The 13,938-nt window shown below is 26.3% G+C and overlaps 1 long non-coding RNA gene across 1 annotated transcript; it reads right to left on the bottom strand.

Annotated features, from left to right (window-relative positions):
• Positions 1-11,201: 11,201 nt before the first annotated feature.
• LOC111629294 lies at positions 11,202-12,365 on the bottom strand. Its single transcript, XR_002757317.1, has 3 exons — positions 11,739-12,365; positions 11,426-11,532; positions 11,202-11,345 (listed from the first exon to the last, which is right to left on the bottom strand). It is a non-coding gene; the product is annotated as an uncharacterized LOC111629294 (long non-coding RNA).
• Between the last annotated feature and the right edge of the window lie 1,573 nt (positions 12,366-13,938).

The following is a 13,938-nucleotide window of genomic DNA, read 5'->3' as shown; positions in this document are numbered from 1 at the left end:
TAGAGATTGTTTTTCTAAATTTTTAATAACAAATATATGTAACACAATGTTCTATTCCACTCGAAATATATTTGTAATTAAGACATTCCAAAATAAACACCTGTCTATTTGTCGAGGAACGACTAATTACACTAAGACCAACCGTGTGGCTAATTGTCACACTATGGGGGCCATCTTTGTTTGCTGTCTCCATAGAAACGGTATGTCATCCAAACGGACTTTCGTTTGTTTGGTAAATCTCCACAATTATCTGGATTAAGTTAGATAATGATGGGCGGTAACGGTCGAATGTCTTAAACTTTATAAGTTTTTCAAACTTTTCAACGTGGTTTATGTTTACTAAAATTTCTGTTATTTCGCTAAATTTGCATTTTAAAGGCTTCTAGTTTCAAACTAATATCGTTGCTATAGATAATATAAATTATTATACTGTTATTATAACTTATTGAATATATAAATATTAGTGTGTCTATTTGTCTGAATGACTAGATAATGCAAGTTTTCAGTAGTATAGGTAATATAGTTATTATTACAGTTATATTTACCTTAATTTTATGGTTGTAAGAATTAAATTATAGTAATTTAAGAGTCATTTTCAAAAATATCTGGGTAGTAAATACTCATAACAGCTGTATATTTATTATATAATTTATTCGAAAACTTTCCTAGCACGAATGATTATAATATAGCTTAGCTGACGTAAAAAATTGTTATTTTCTAACTCTACACTAAAGAAAAACTCCTTGAATAATGAAAAGAAATAGGAGATTTCGATCTTTAACAGATTATCAAAAGCTTCGAATTTAATGAAGGTAAAAAGAATAATGAGTTTAATAAAAGAACAAAATAAATCCCAGATCCTTTTTGTTTGAAAGCTTAATTAATTTACATATTAATTGTATAAAATTAAGCATAATTCATTTAAATATTTTGTCATTTAAAATAAAAAAGACTAAAATTAAATATTCAAATATTGAATGGAACTTACATTTTTGGCAGTTGACTAATGTTTTGAAAATGATACCAAAATAGGACGAGATATAATGTATGAATTTTAAACGGGTAATCACGTGGACTTGCCAAATTGTTAAAAATTGGCATTTTCAGATAGTTTATTTCATTCTTTTGGTCAAACTATCGAGTTTTTAATCTGAAGATTTAAACGCTTGCTTCTCGATTTGTCTGCCCTATGTTTTGGACAAAACAATTTAGAAGTAAAAAAGAGAGGAAAGTAAAATTCTTTAGATATATTATTTCTAAAAAGAAAAGGAGTTAAGAGAAATTGCATCTTTTTCCTTCGTTATAAAAGAATTTAAGCAAAAGTATTAAGCCTGGAGCTAGAATGATCAAATTTTCAAGATTGATTTTGCATTTGAATTTTAAAGTAAACTCTTGTAATTGATCTGCGAAGAAAAGGAAGAAGGATAAGAATGTAGTCTATTCTTTCTCTTTATTTTATTCGCTCTTCTCGTATCTTTTCACTAAAATTCGGATCTAAAAACAGAAATTTGTGAAAATGACTACCTATATGCTGTAGGCCTATATAAATATTTCGCATAAGAATATATGTAATGTAACGTAAAATATGAATATTTAAAGTGAATATTCATAATTTCCCGCTTTTATGTTATCAGTATTTACCATAAATTAACCAGTTATATTGCAAATAACAAGAAAACCAAGAGGAAGATGTAATAATTCATGCTATTCATATTATAACGTTGATAATCCATGTATAAAAAATAGGAAAATAATAAGAGAATTTAATTATATATTATAAATTTATGTGAAATTATATTTATTAACATCGATTATAAAATATAGAAATTATACATTTTGAATACAAAATTGCAATTTAAAAAAAAAATTAAAGTTTTCAATTATTAATTATAAAATTCGTGTTTTAAGTGCAGTTATATTATTTTATCTTATTAATTTGAGCTTACTTCTTTAAAGTTTTGATTCATTCACTAAAAGAATATATTTTTGAGGAGATAAAATTAATCCTGAAACAATCTGCAAATTCTTTTATTGTAAGAATTAATCCCCGAAAAGTATTTCAACAAATTCCCGTATTGTAATCAAATTAAAACTAGTCTATCATAAAAAATAAAAGGAAGAACAGTTTTATTATGTATTTCTTGCAAAGGAATAAACAAAACAAAGAGATTAAAGAATCCGATTGATCTTTCCTTATATATTTTTTAATGAATAGTAAGTGAATATAAATTTAAAGAATAATTATTTCCAGATTTTCTTTTTTATTGTCTTACTGTCTATTTTGAATTATAATATAAAATACTATCATTTAAATGAAATAAACTAGATATAGTTATTACATTTTCACAATCTGTCAAGCGATGTGACAACTTTTGACAAATCGTAAAATGAAAGAGATATCAAAAATGTACGGTGTGCACTAGCAATAAAACATTTCATTTCATTCCAGGTATCGAAATTGTTACTAACGTAAGTCGATGATTTCCTATAGATCTTTTATCAGATAATGATTTATGTCATTTATGCTTATCTAGATGTTTATCTAATAAAATCTATATGCAAAACTCATCCATTATTATATTTAGTGTGATGGATTTATTTAGAGTTATTTGCTTGCTACAAACTTTTTCATGTCATATATCGGAGCCCGGAGAAAACTTTTGGCTCGTAGTGGTTCCTTCATCTATAAAATTAAGATTATTTTTACTAACAGTAAATAAAATTTTAAGTGTATTTTTCTATTAATAAAGAAACATTTTACGTACTTCAATTGTAAATAAATAGATAAAGTGGATTCACTTTAGCCATATTTTATTTTATCTCTGGATCCGATACTAGAAATTCTAAGCACAGAAGGTGAAATGGTTTCTTTAATTTCGTTTGACTGCAACAAAAGCCAAATCGACACAAATGAATAAAATAGATTCTACGTGACTCTGTTTGCAATTAAATTAAAATACTAGAAAAAAATAATTGTAACGTAAAAACATTTAGTCACGCATATTTCCAATAAAGTTTAGTTCAGACATGGAGTCTCCCGCTTATCTTTAGTGATTCATCCTTTTAAAGCGTTGCTTTTATTATCAGTTTTCTAGAATCGATCAGTTCTCTAATCCGTCACGTGTCACGCAAGACAATTCGTAAAATCATTTATCGATTATTTTATGTTATAACTCAAGTAAATTAATAATTAAATTACGCATAAATAGATGATATATATGTTACTTTTAATGGTCACTGTTACGAATAAAAGTGGAGAGAGAATGTAAGTGCTTTTTATTGGTGAAATAATAATGTAAAAAATACAAAGTTTAATGATATAATTTTCATTTTTTTTCTTTTATATTGTAAGGATTATCGATTATCCGAATTAAAGCAATCTTTCTAAAATAAATATTTATAACCTCGTTTGATTTGAAATATCTGTAAAATAAATAAAGTATCTTAGGTATTTACGAAGGATTATTTAGTTATTTACGCAATGTAAATACTCCTCTAGCCGTAATTTCAATATAGAAAAAGAAGGAAAGAGGGGAAAAAAGACGAAGTTTCTAACGTTGAATTTGTTTTCTATCAAACGATTGAATTTTTTTCATAAATTATTTGAAATGGGTTTTTTCTTAAAACCATTTTTTAAAGTAAACGAACGCATGTACAACTTGACGATTACTCATCCTACAAAATTTTCATTAATAAAATATTTTCGCTAATATAATTCGATTATAAATGTTTTTAGTTAAGTTAAAAAAAATTACCTTTAATCAAAAATATGGGTGAATAAACTTTATCATATAATCTAATTTATTAACATCTAGATTATTTTTATTTTATTGAAAAATTTTTATCATTCATCTTGTTCTTCTTTTACAGGATTTCCAGCGTAAAATTCTAATTTCTATTCGTGTAACCAAGCAATTACAAGGAATCTATAAGTTGATGAGAAGAGAAGAATTTTTAATAATTCAACATTCGGAGAAATTGATACTTGTTTTAATTAAAAGACAATATTATGTAATGAAACAGTTGTTATTAACAAATAAATAGTAAGTTAAAAAAAAAGATAAGCAGACAACAAAATTATCAAATTATTATTCATTAGAGTATAGTTTTCTTGTTGTTAATAATATAGAGATTGTTTTTCTAAATTTTTAATAACAAATATATGTAACACAATGTTCTATTCCACTCGAAATATATTTGTAATTAAGACATTCCAAAATAAACACCTGTCTATTTGTCGAGGAACGACTAATTACACTAAGACCAACCGTGTGGCTAATTGTCACACTATGGGGGCCATCTTTGTTTGCTGTCTCCATAGAAACGGTATGTCATCCAAACGGACTTTCGTTTGTTTGGTAAATCTCCACAATTATCTGGATTAAGTTAGATAATGATGGGCGGTAACGGTCGAATGTCTTAAACTTTATAAGTTTTTCAAACTTTTCAACGTGGTTTATGTTTACTAAAATTTCTGTTATTTCGCTAAATTTGCATTTTAAAGGCTTCTAGTTTCAAACTAATATCGTTGCTATAGATAATATAAATTATTATACTGTTATTATAACTTATTGAATATATAAATATTAGTGTGTCTATTTGTCTGAATGACTAGATAATGCAAGTTTTCAGTAGTATAGGTAATATAGTTATTATTACAGTTATATTTACCTTAATTTTATGGTTGTAAGAATTAAATTATAGTAATTTAAGAGTCATTTTCAAAAATATCTGGGTAGTAAATACTCATAACAGCTGTATATTTATTATATAATTTATTCGAAAACTTTCCTAGCACGAATGATTATAATATAGCTTAGCTGACGTAAAAAATTGTTATTTTCTAACTCTACACTAAAGAAAAACTCCTTGAATAATGAAAAGAAATAGGAGATTTCGATCTTTAACAGATTATCAAAAGCTTCGAATTTAATGAAGGTAAAAAGAATAATGAGTTTAATAAAAGAACAAAATAAATCCCAGATCCTTTTTGTTTGAAAGCTTAATTAATTTACATATTAATTGTATAAAATTAAGCATAATTCATTTAAATATTTTGTCATTTAAAATAAAAAAGACTAAAATTAAATATTCAAATATTGAATGGAACTTACATTTTTGGCAGTTGACTAATGTTTTGAAAATGATACCAAAATAGGACGAGATATAATGTATGAATTTTAAACGGGTAATCACGTGGACTTGCCAAATTGTTAAAAATTGGCATTTTCAGATAGTTTATTTCATTCTTTTGGTCAAACTATCGAGTTTTTAATCTGAAGATTTAAACGCTTGCTTCTCGATTTGTCTGCCCTATGTTTTGGACAAAACAATTTAGAAGTAAAAAAGAGAGGAAAGTAAAATTCTTTAGATATATTATTTCTAAAAAGAAAAGGAGTTAAGAGAAATTGCATCTTTTTCCTTCGTTATAAAAGAATTTAAGCAAAAGTATTAAGCCTGGAGCTAGAATGATCAAATTTTCAAGATTGATTTTGCATTTGAATTTTAAAGTAAACTCTTGTAATTGATCTGCGAAGAAAAGGAAGAAGGATAAGAATGTAGTCTATTCTTTCTCTTTATTTTATTCGCTCTTCTCGTATCTTTTCACTAAAATTCGGATCTAAAAACAGAAATTTGTAAAAATGACTACCTATATGCTGTAGGCCTATATAAATATTTCGCATAAGAATATATGTAATGTAACGTAAAATATGAATATTTAAAGTGAATATTCATAATTTCCCGCTTTTATGTTATCAGTATTTACCATAAATTAACCAGTTATATTGCAAATAACAAGAAAACCAAGAGGAAGATGTAATAATTCATGCTATTCATATTATAACGTTGATAATCCATGTATAAAAAATAGGAAAATAATAAGAGAATTTAATTATATATTATAAATTTATGTGAAATTATATTTATTAACATCGATTATAAAATATAGAAATTATACATTTTGAATACAAAATTGCAATTTAAAAAAAAAATTAAAGTTTTCAATTATTAATTATAAAATTCGTGTTTTAAGTGCAGTTATATTATTTTATCTTATTAATTTGAGCTTACTTCTTTAAAGTTTTGATTCATTCACTAAAAGAATATATTTTTGAGGAGATAAAATTAATCCTGAAACAATCTGCAAATTTTTTTATTGTAAGAATTAATCCCCGAAAAGTATTTCAACAAATTCCCGTATTGTAATCAAATTAAAACTAGTCTATCATAAAAAATAAAAGGAAGAACAGTTTTATTATGTATTTCTTGCAAAGGAATAAACAAAACAAAGAGATTAAAGAATCCGATTGATCTTTCCTTATATATTTTTTAATGAATAGTAAGTGAATATAAATTTAAAGAATAATTATTTCCAGATTTTCTTTTTTATTGTCTTACTGTCTATTTTGAATTATAATATAAAATACTATCATTTAAATGAAATAAACTAGATATAGTTATTACATTTTCACAATCTGTCAAGCGATGTGACAACTTTTGACAAATCGTAAAATGAAAGAGATATCAAAAATGTACGGTGTGCACTAGCAATAAAACATTTCATTTCATTCCAGGTATCGAAATTGTTACTAACGTAAGTCGATGATTTCCTATAGATCTTTTATCAGATAATGATTTATGTCATTTATGCTTATCTAGATGTTTATCTAATAAAATCTATATGCAAAACTCATCCATTATTATATTTAGTGTGATGGATTTATTTAGAGTTATTTGCTTGCTACAAACTTTTTCATGTCATATATCGGAGCCCGGAGAAAACTTTTGGCTCGTAGTGGTTCCTTCATCTATAAAATTAAGATTATTTTTACTAACAGTAAATAAAATTTTAAGTGTATTTTTCTATTAATAAAGAAACATTTTACGTACTTCAATTGTAAATAAATAGATAAAGTGGATTCACTTTAGCCATATTTTATTTTATCTCTGGATCCGATACTAGCTCTCAAAGACCCTGCTCATATCAAATTATTAAATTATGTTTTGAGTATAGTCTTAATTTTAATTATATGGTCAAAAATCTATTATTTAAGTTAGCATAGTTAAAAAGATACATTTTTAACCACACAACTAAAATTAGTTGTAAATTTACATAGTTTAACTTAATTTAACTAATTTTAAACTGTGTGTAACTAATTTATATTTAATGTTGTATCATTATAACTAGTTTTTATAGCTTTTGTACCAAAAAAGTCGCACCAATCAATCATTAAACCATATTATAGTTATTTCTAATTAAATGGATTTTAGCTATATTAAACAAGTTATACGCTAAAATTTAAATTAATATACTTAAAATATAGATTTTTAAGAATACAACTAAAAGTACAGTCGCATTTGAAATATAGTTTTATCTAGATTTATTGCGAAAAAATAAACAGACGTTTTAACTTAAGCATAAAGAGGAACGAAATCTCTTTGTTCCGTTGATTTAGAGAAGTAAACTGTCAGCTTCTTTTCTTATATTTTACTTTTACTCTCGACTTAATCTAGGTAATCTTCTGAAAGAACGACTGGTTGATTCTGATTCACTTCGAAATCCTAGAAATCATTTGCACAAGAACAATACTGCATTTTCTAGTTTTGAGTATCTTGGAATTCCATTTAGTTTATATCATTCTTTTCTTTGCTCTGATCCATATTATTTTCTTCTTCTTATAATGCAATATTTAAAAATATGTTTACAGCCACATCAGATTTAATTCCAATTATTTATTTTATTTATATGAAATCATATTTAATGATTAAAACCATACATTAAATAGTAATTTATTTAAAATTAATACAATAATATTAGATTTCTTAGATTTATATCTAAAATCCAATTTTAGATCCTTGATAAGATTAATATAAATTTATGAAAATAAAGTCAAAATAAATTTTAAATCGTGATAACAAAATTCATTTTATTCTTCAAAATCTTCATTTTATTAATTAAAATAGATGTTTTCAAGACTTTAATAATCTTTTCAATTGTAAATAATATACTTTTGTCTATAGACATAAACATTCACTATTGATTATAGGCCTAAGTCAATAAGAAATATATTTTAAATACATCACAGGAACTGTTTAGCTACGTGAAGATAAACTTTGAATGTTAACAATGTAAACTTGTTTGAATTCTTATCATACAAATTTATTATGTTAAATTATACTTTAATTCTAATCTGTTTTATCATTGTATGGATCATCACTGTACTGTTATCACAATCATCATTTGCTGACAAGTAAATTAACCTTTTGTATGCACTTCGTCTCTTTATCTGAAATCACTAAATAATTCTGTTATACGCTTTCTATACAATCATCTAATTAATNATTTTTTTTGCTGGTATTATAAGGTTTAAAATTAAAATATTAATTATATAATATCTTTTATACTTATAATTACAGTTTTATAATTTTTAAATATCTACAAAGTCTATGTAAATATAGTATACGCTATATCTAGTTTACATAGATTCTATTACACATAGTAGCACATACACTTTATATATAGGCTAACTATTAAAGAATATAATATCGAAATGATACGAAATGCTAAAAATTTACTGAAACGGAACCAAATCTATTTGAGATATATGATAATATTTTAAAATTTTCAAATAATTCTTGTCTGTGACCATTTAAACATTTAAAAAGTTTTTTAATAATAAAAAAATGCCCATTTCAAATTCGATATATTTCCGAAAAAGTTCTATCGTAGTTGGAATTCATAACATTCCAAATTTCTAAAATCTATAATGTATGGAATTTCAATTATCTAGAGTGATATTCACTAATATATTGAAAAAAAGGAATCATTTAAAATCAAATTTTATGATGAATAGGCCTATATATTTTTTAAACAATCAATAAAAAAGCATTTTTTTTTATGAATCGCTTTTCTTTTCATTCCTACAATTGAGTATCCCAGTAAAAACCTTCTTACCAATCAATACATCGGATGTTTTTACAATGAAATATTATTTTTTGAATAGTAGTGATGTCTATCATATTCTCTCTGATCAAAAGGCGAGATTGCTTCTCTTTTGAAAGCTAACAAACTTAGGTATTCAATTTTCGCTGCAAAAGTCGAAAATATCCGCATCAGTATTGTCAAATTGAGATACAGATTCAATAATCATCGTCTATCTGAGAATAACTGCTAGAGGGAAATGCAACCCAAAGCAATACCTTTGAGATTGCTGACACATAATATTTTCTTTATACTTTAATTCTAATCTGTTTTATCATTGTATGGATCATCACTGTACTGTTATCACAATCATCATTTGCTGACAAGTAAATTAACCTTTTGTATGCACTTCGTCTCTTTATCTGAAATCACTAAATAATTCTGTTATACGCTTTCTATACAATCATCTAATTAATTATTAAAATTTTTTTATTGATTATCAAATATTATTAGGATAATGGACCATTCTTATAATTTGATAATATAAGAGTATGTTGTTTTCGTTCATCGTGTAGAATATAGTAAATATTTTATTTCATTACTTTGGAAAGTTATTGAATAAGAGAAACAAAAAATATTAATTATGAAGAAGCATCTAAATATGGGAAAGATAGATTTTAACAGAAAATTTTCTAAAATTTCTTAATTTATTAAGTGAAACTTGTTATAATCGTTATCGTCGTCGATCAAAATTAAGCTTGTTAATTTAATAAGATTACTTAAATCTTATCAGTTAGATATACTCATTTACAGTTATGAATCTTGTCAGAGAATAAGTTCATTACTATCCAATTTGAGAGGTTGATCACTAATGCTTAGTATTTCCAAACATTGACAACATTGGAAGCTTACTATATGACCCGTGAGATCTAATGAATACAGTAGTATGGTAAGATGTGGGAAGCAAAGTTTAACACAGGATATATAATGCCTCTCATGGGTAACCTCATATCCCATAAACAGGACGTAAGAGATGCAGTCTTTGCCTGTGGTTGCTATCCACAAAATTTACGCATCTCTAGCTGCTTAGAAATATTCCATCAGCGTATCTAATATCCTCTCTTTTATGAAAAAGCAAAGGTTTCTGTAGTCTTATGCGATTTAAAGAAGTGATATATTCTAGATTCTATTATGATCTTCTTGGAATTCTTAACATGAACTTTTGATTTCAATATAATCTAAATTCGAGTAAGGTCGACAGATTTTGGCTGATTTTATGTAAAAATTCTGTTAACTTTTGACCTATTAATGCAAATATTTGCTGATATAATTCATAAATGTTTCTCATTTTAGTTTCCAATTCAAAATTCTATAGTAAAATATGGCATTGATATGCATAAATGGTCATTTTTGGTAAATTATCGCCATATTGTTTCTCTATTGCTATGTTCAAGATCTTCTATAGTAATCTAATGTCGTGATATGCATAGATGGTCACAGCTTGCAGCGTAACATCATTAATCACAATTTCTGTGAAGGAAAGAGAAAACATATCTCTGACAAATGACTATTGATCCTTAGGAAAGAGTTTCTACCAGCCATAAAGGTCGTACCTCGTCAGAAAATGGACCTTCGCTGAGGAATCTATAGTTTCTTGAAAGATGAACGTCTTCAGAATAAATTTGATTTGATAACATTTATTTTTCGTTCCTATTAAATAAAACATTTTTTGGTGCGAGCGTATGTTCAGAAAAAAAATTTTGACTTTAAGATTTATTTTATTGATATTCATAAAATTCGACATAAATTTAACTATATAATGCATATTTTTAAAAGATTGATAATCATATCTATCCACTTAAAATGACTTATTATAAAAGAACTCCTAATAACTTCTTTAATTATTTTAATTAAATTTTATAGTAAGACGAGAGCAAATATATTTTACAAAGCTATCATTTGGCATATTTTTTNCGATACTATTAAATTATCGATAATTATTTTTAACTAATATAAATTTAAAATTATTATACTTTAAAAATTAAGGCACGAACTAGTTAAAATATCCGAAATTCTCTATGTATATTATTAACACCAATATATAATTACAGTTCCGATAGTTCTAAGTCGAGAATTCTTCCGGAATACACCTCAAACAGAGTATATCCTGCATGATGTACATCCAGAAATTCTCATCACGATAGAAGGAGCATCTGTTAAAGTTCGCACGCTGCTTATTCTTCCTCCCCTGCCATCCCTAATATTATTGAGGGTGAAAGACAGTAACCTACCAGTCGTAGTTTTATATAGCTTTCTATTAGCGATCTCTCATCACGGGGAACAGGTGGACTGAACCGGGAAAGTCCATTTATTGAATGGTACCTTGGTTGCTTTCGCAGATGGTGAATTGACGTTTTTATCTCTAAGTTGGTAGATAAAAACCAAATGTTAGATTAAAGTTGGTAGTATCTTCCATTTGCCGTTTTTATTGTAAAGATTTACCTTATCTCTCTAAATGTTTAAAGTGGAAGGAATGATACGGTTGTCTACAGTTTTATTTAATCGAAACAGCTATTGCTTCTATTCTGAATACACGATTATACTAAAATCTATTTAGAGAAAGAAACATGTGTACAATAAAAGAAGATGTAAACACGGCATACACATATAAACTGTAATTATATTTAATATTCATTTTATTAATTAAGAGTGATTTGTCTCTTAAATGTTACTGTTTTATTAATTTTATATATAAATTAATTTTTTATGATATTTAGATCAATTAAAATAATATAATTATACTCTTAGAATTTACCATTTTCTTATTTTTTCGATTGAATTCGGGTAATTCTAGAATTCGTTTTAACATTGCCCAATGAATAATATTACTAATCCAATCAGATGTTTGAAAGTGAAAATTTTATTTGATTAACGTCTAACAATTCCCTTTAGACAATGAAAAAGTTAAGACGACAGATAACAATTACAGAATGGCGAGATTTACAACAATTGGCAGACAGTGAATCTTCTCTACGTACGGACCATCGACTCCTTGTGTCAAGTGGAAGGGGGATACAAAACGACTGCAAATCTTTAGAAGTGGTCATAAAAAGTTCTCTTTCCTGTTCAACAACGATAGTCATCAGAATTTAACTTCTTTTATTATGAACTTATATAAAAGAGGGCTTTAATTTTATTAAATGTTGTAAATCAAGAACACTAAGGGATGCATTTTCACTTTTTACTGTATACGTTATCATTAAGTGATTAAAAATCTTATATAATAGCACTTCAGTTCAAAATAGTAAAATATTATTAATTCAGTTGACATAATAAATGTTGGAAGAGACATTTCTCTCATTTTCCCTTCTTTCGGCTCACGTGTATTAATTAAGATTCGTTTTTCTAATGAATTAATGAAGGTGTGTCTACTTCGTCCACGGAAAACAATATCAATTTATATTATTTCCACTAAGTGAACAAATCTCTCTTCCATCTCTGCCAGAAGTAAAGAACTTTAAGATAATGAAGTCTTTTTCTGGACGTAATTTATCATGTTCTTTTGTCAATTAATGAATAGTCAATAAAGCGCTCGTTAGAAACAGTCTGTGAGAGAAAAATTTCAATTTACAATGCTCTAAGTTTGTCATGTTGATGTTTTCTAACAATTTCTTCATATTTTAATTTTTTGAAAGATTAATGCCTGCTTTATGAATTGATGACTAGCACTTCAATTTTTCCTTCATTAGTTTATAATTTTTAATAAATATCTTGTAATTAATGTGTTAGCAAATTAAAAGATTTCTCTGTCAAGTATCTTTTGAAAAAACTCTATTTTTCATTTATAATATTTGGCATATTGAAAAATATGCTCTACAATAAGAAATTAAACATAATTCTAAGGTTTATTTAGAGAATTTTAAACATATTTCAGAATTTTCTATTAAGTAAAAGATTATGAAAAACTTCTCATATCAAGAAAATGTTATAGAAGTAATTGCGAATTGAAACACTGACATTTTCTGCATTTTTAAATCAAAGCTGAAGATTGAAGACATTTCGAATCGTATTCGAAATTCTGGACTAAATTCTCTCTATCCTTAGACTTTCTCCGACCCTTGACTTTTCGTCCGATCTGCACGTTGTCATGGAAACTGCATCTCAGTTGGCTAGAAGCCTGGAGGATGGAACTGGTCAAGAAGCCAATGGAATTGACAAGAAAGACCAGAGTTAGGATGGCAGACAAGTGGACAGTTGAGTTTGTTGCGGGTCAATAGATCGGCCACTTGAAAAAAGTCGATGGGAACTTTTAGGAGTACGATACAAAAAGCTATTTGTTGGACGGCTGGTGCGCTAACGTCAGACACATCAGTGGACAGGAAATAGGACAGGGAATCTTTCCAAGTCCGAGAAATCGAACGCAACCTGCTGGAATAAATACATTTATACCAGACCTCCTGAAGGCTTTCTGCAATAACGTGTTTGTGGTACTCGCACAGAATCCAATATTTCATTTTGAATGTCTTTTTTTATTATCAAATGCTACAAAATGTTCTCTATTCTATAGAAAATAGCCAATTAAAAATAAATATTTTAAAAATATATTATTTAATTTCCAACTCTCGAAGATATTAAATCGAAAAATTTTAAATAAATTCTTAATTAACTAATTTACAATTTTGATTTTTAGTAAAAAAAATAAATTAAAAATATCAGTAAACTGCATAAATAAGATCTAAGATACTGTCAGTATGATGGATAGATAAGTTGCTTACGTGTAGTTTCTTTCTTCCACTCCTTTGAAGAAAGAAATTCTTTCAATTAGTGATCCTTTCATATTTAACGTACCTCGTTAGATTCAGAATATAAGGTAATTTTCTTGACAGGAGATTGATATATTATTTATTGATCTAGTCGTAGATTTGCAGTTAAATAGTAACAAAAGACAAAATGATAAAGTGATTTATGCTTTGTAACTAGAGGATAATAGTGCCAATTTGCTTATTTTCTTATTT

The sequence above is a fragment of the Centruroides sculpturatus genome, unplaced genomic scaffold, assembly GCF_000671375.1.
Source record: "Centruroides sculpturatus isolate CEXI.00-Female unplaced genomic scaffold, Cexi_2.0 scaffold126, whole genome shotgun sequence".
NCBI classification, from domain to species: domain Eukaryota; kingdom Metazoa; phylum Arthropoda; class Arachnida; order Scorpiones; family Buthidae; genus Centruroides; species Centruroides sculpturatus.
The sequence above is the reverse complement of the archived record's forward strand: the minus strand, read 5'-3'. Positions and strand labels throughout refer to the sequence as shown.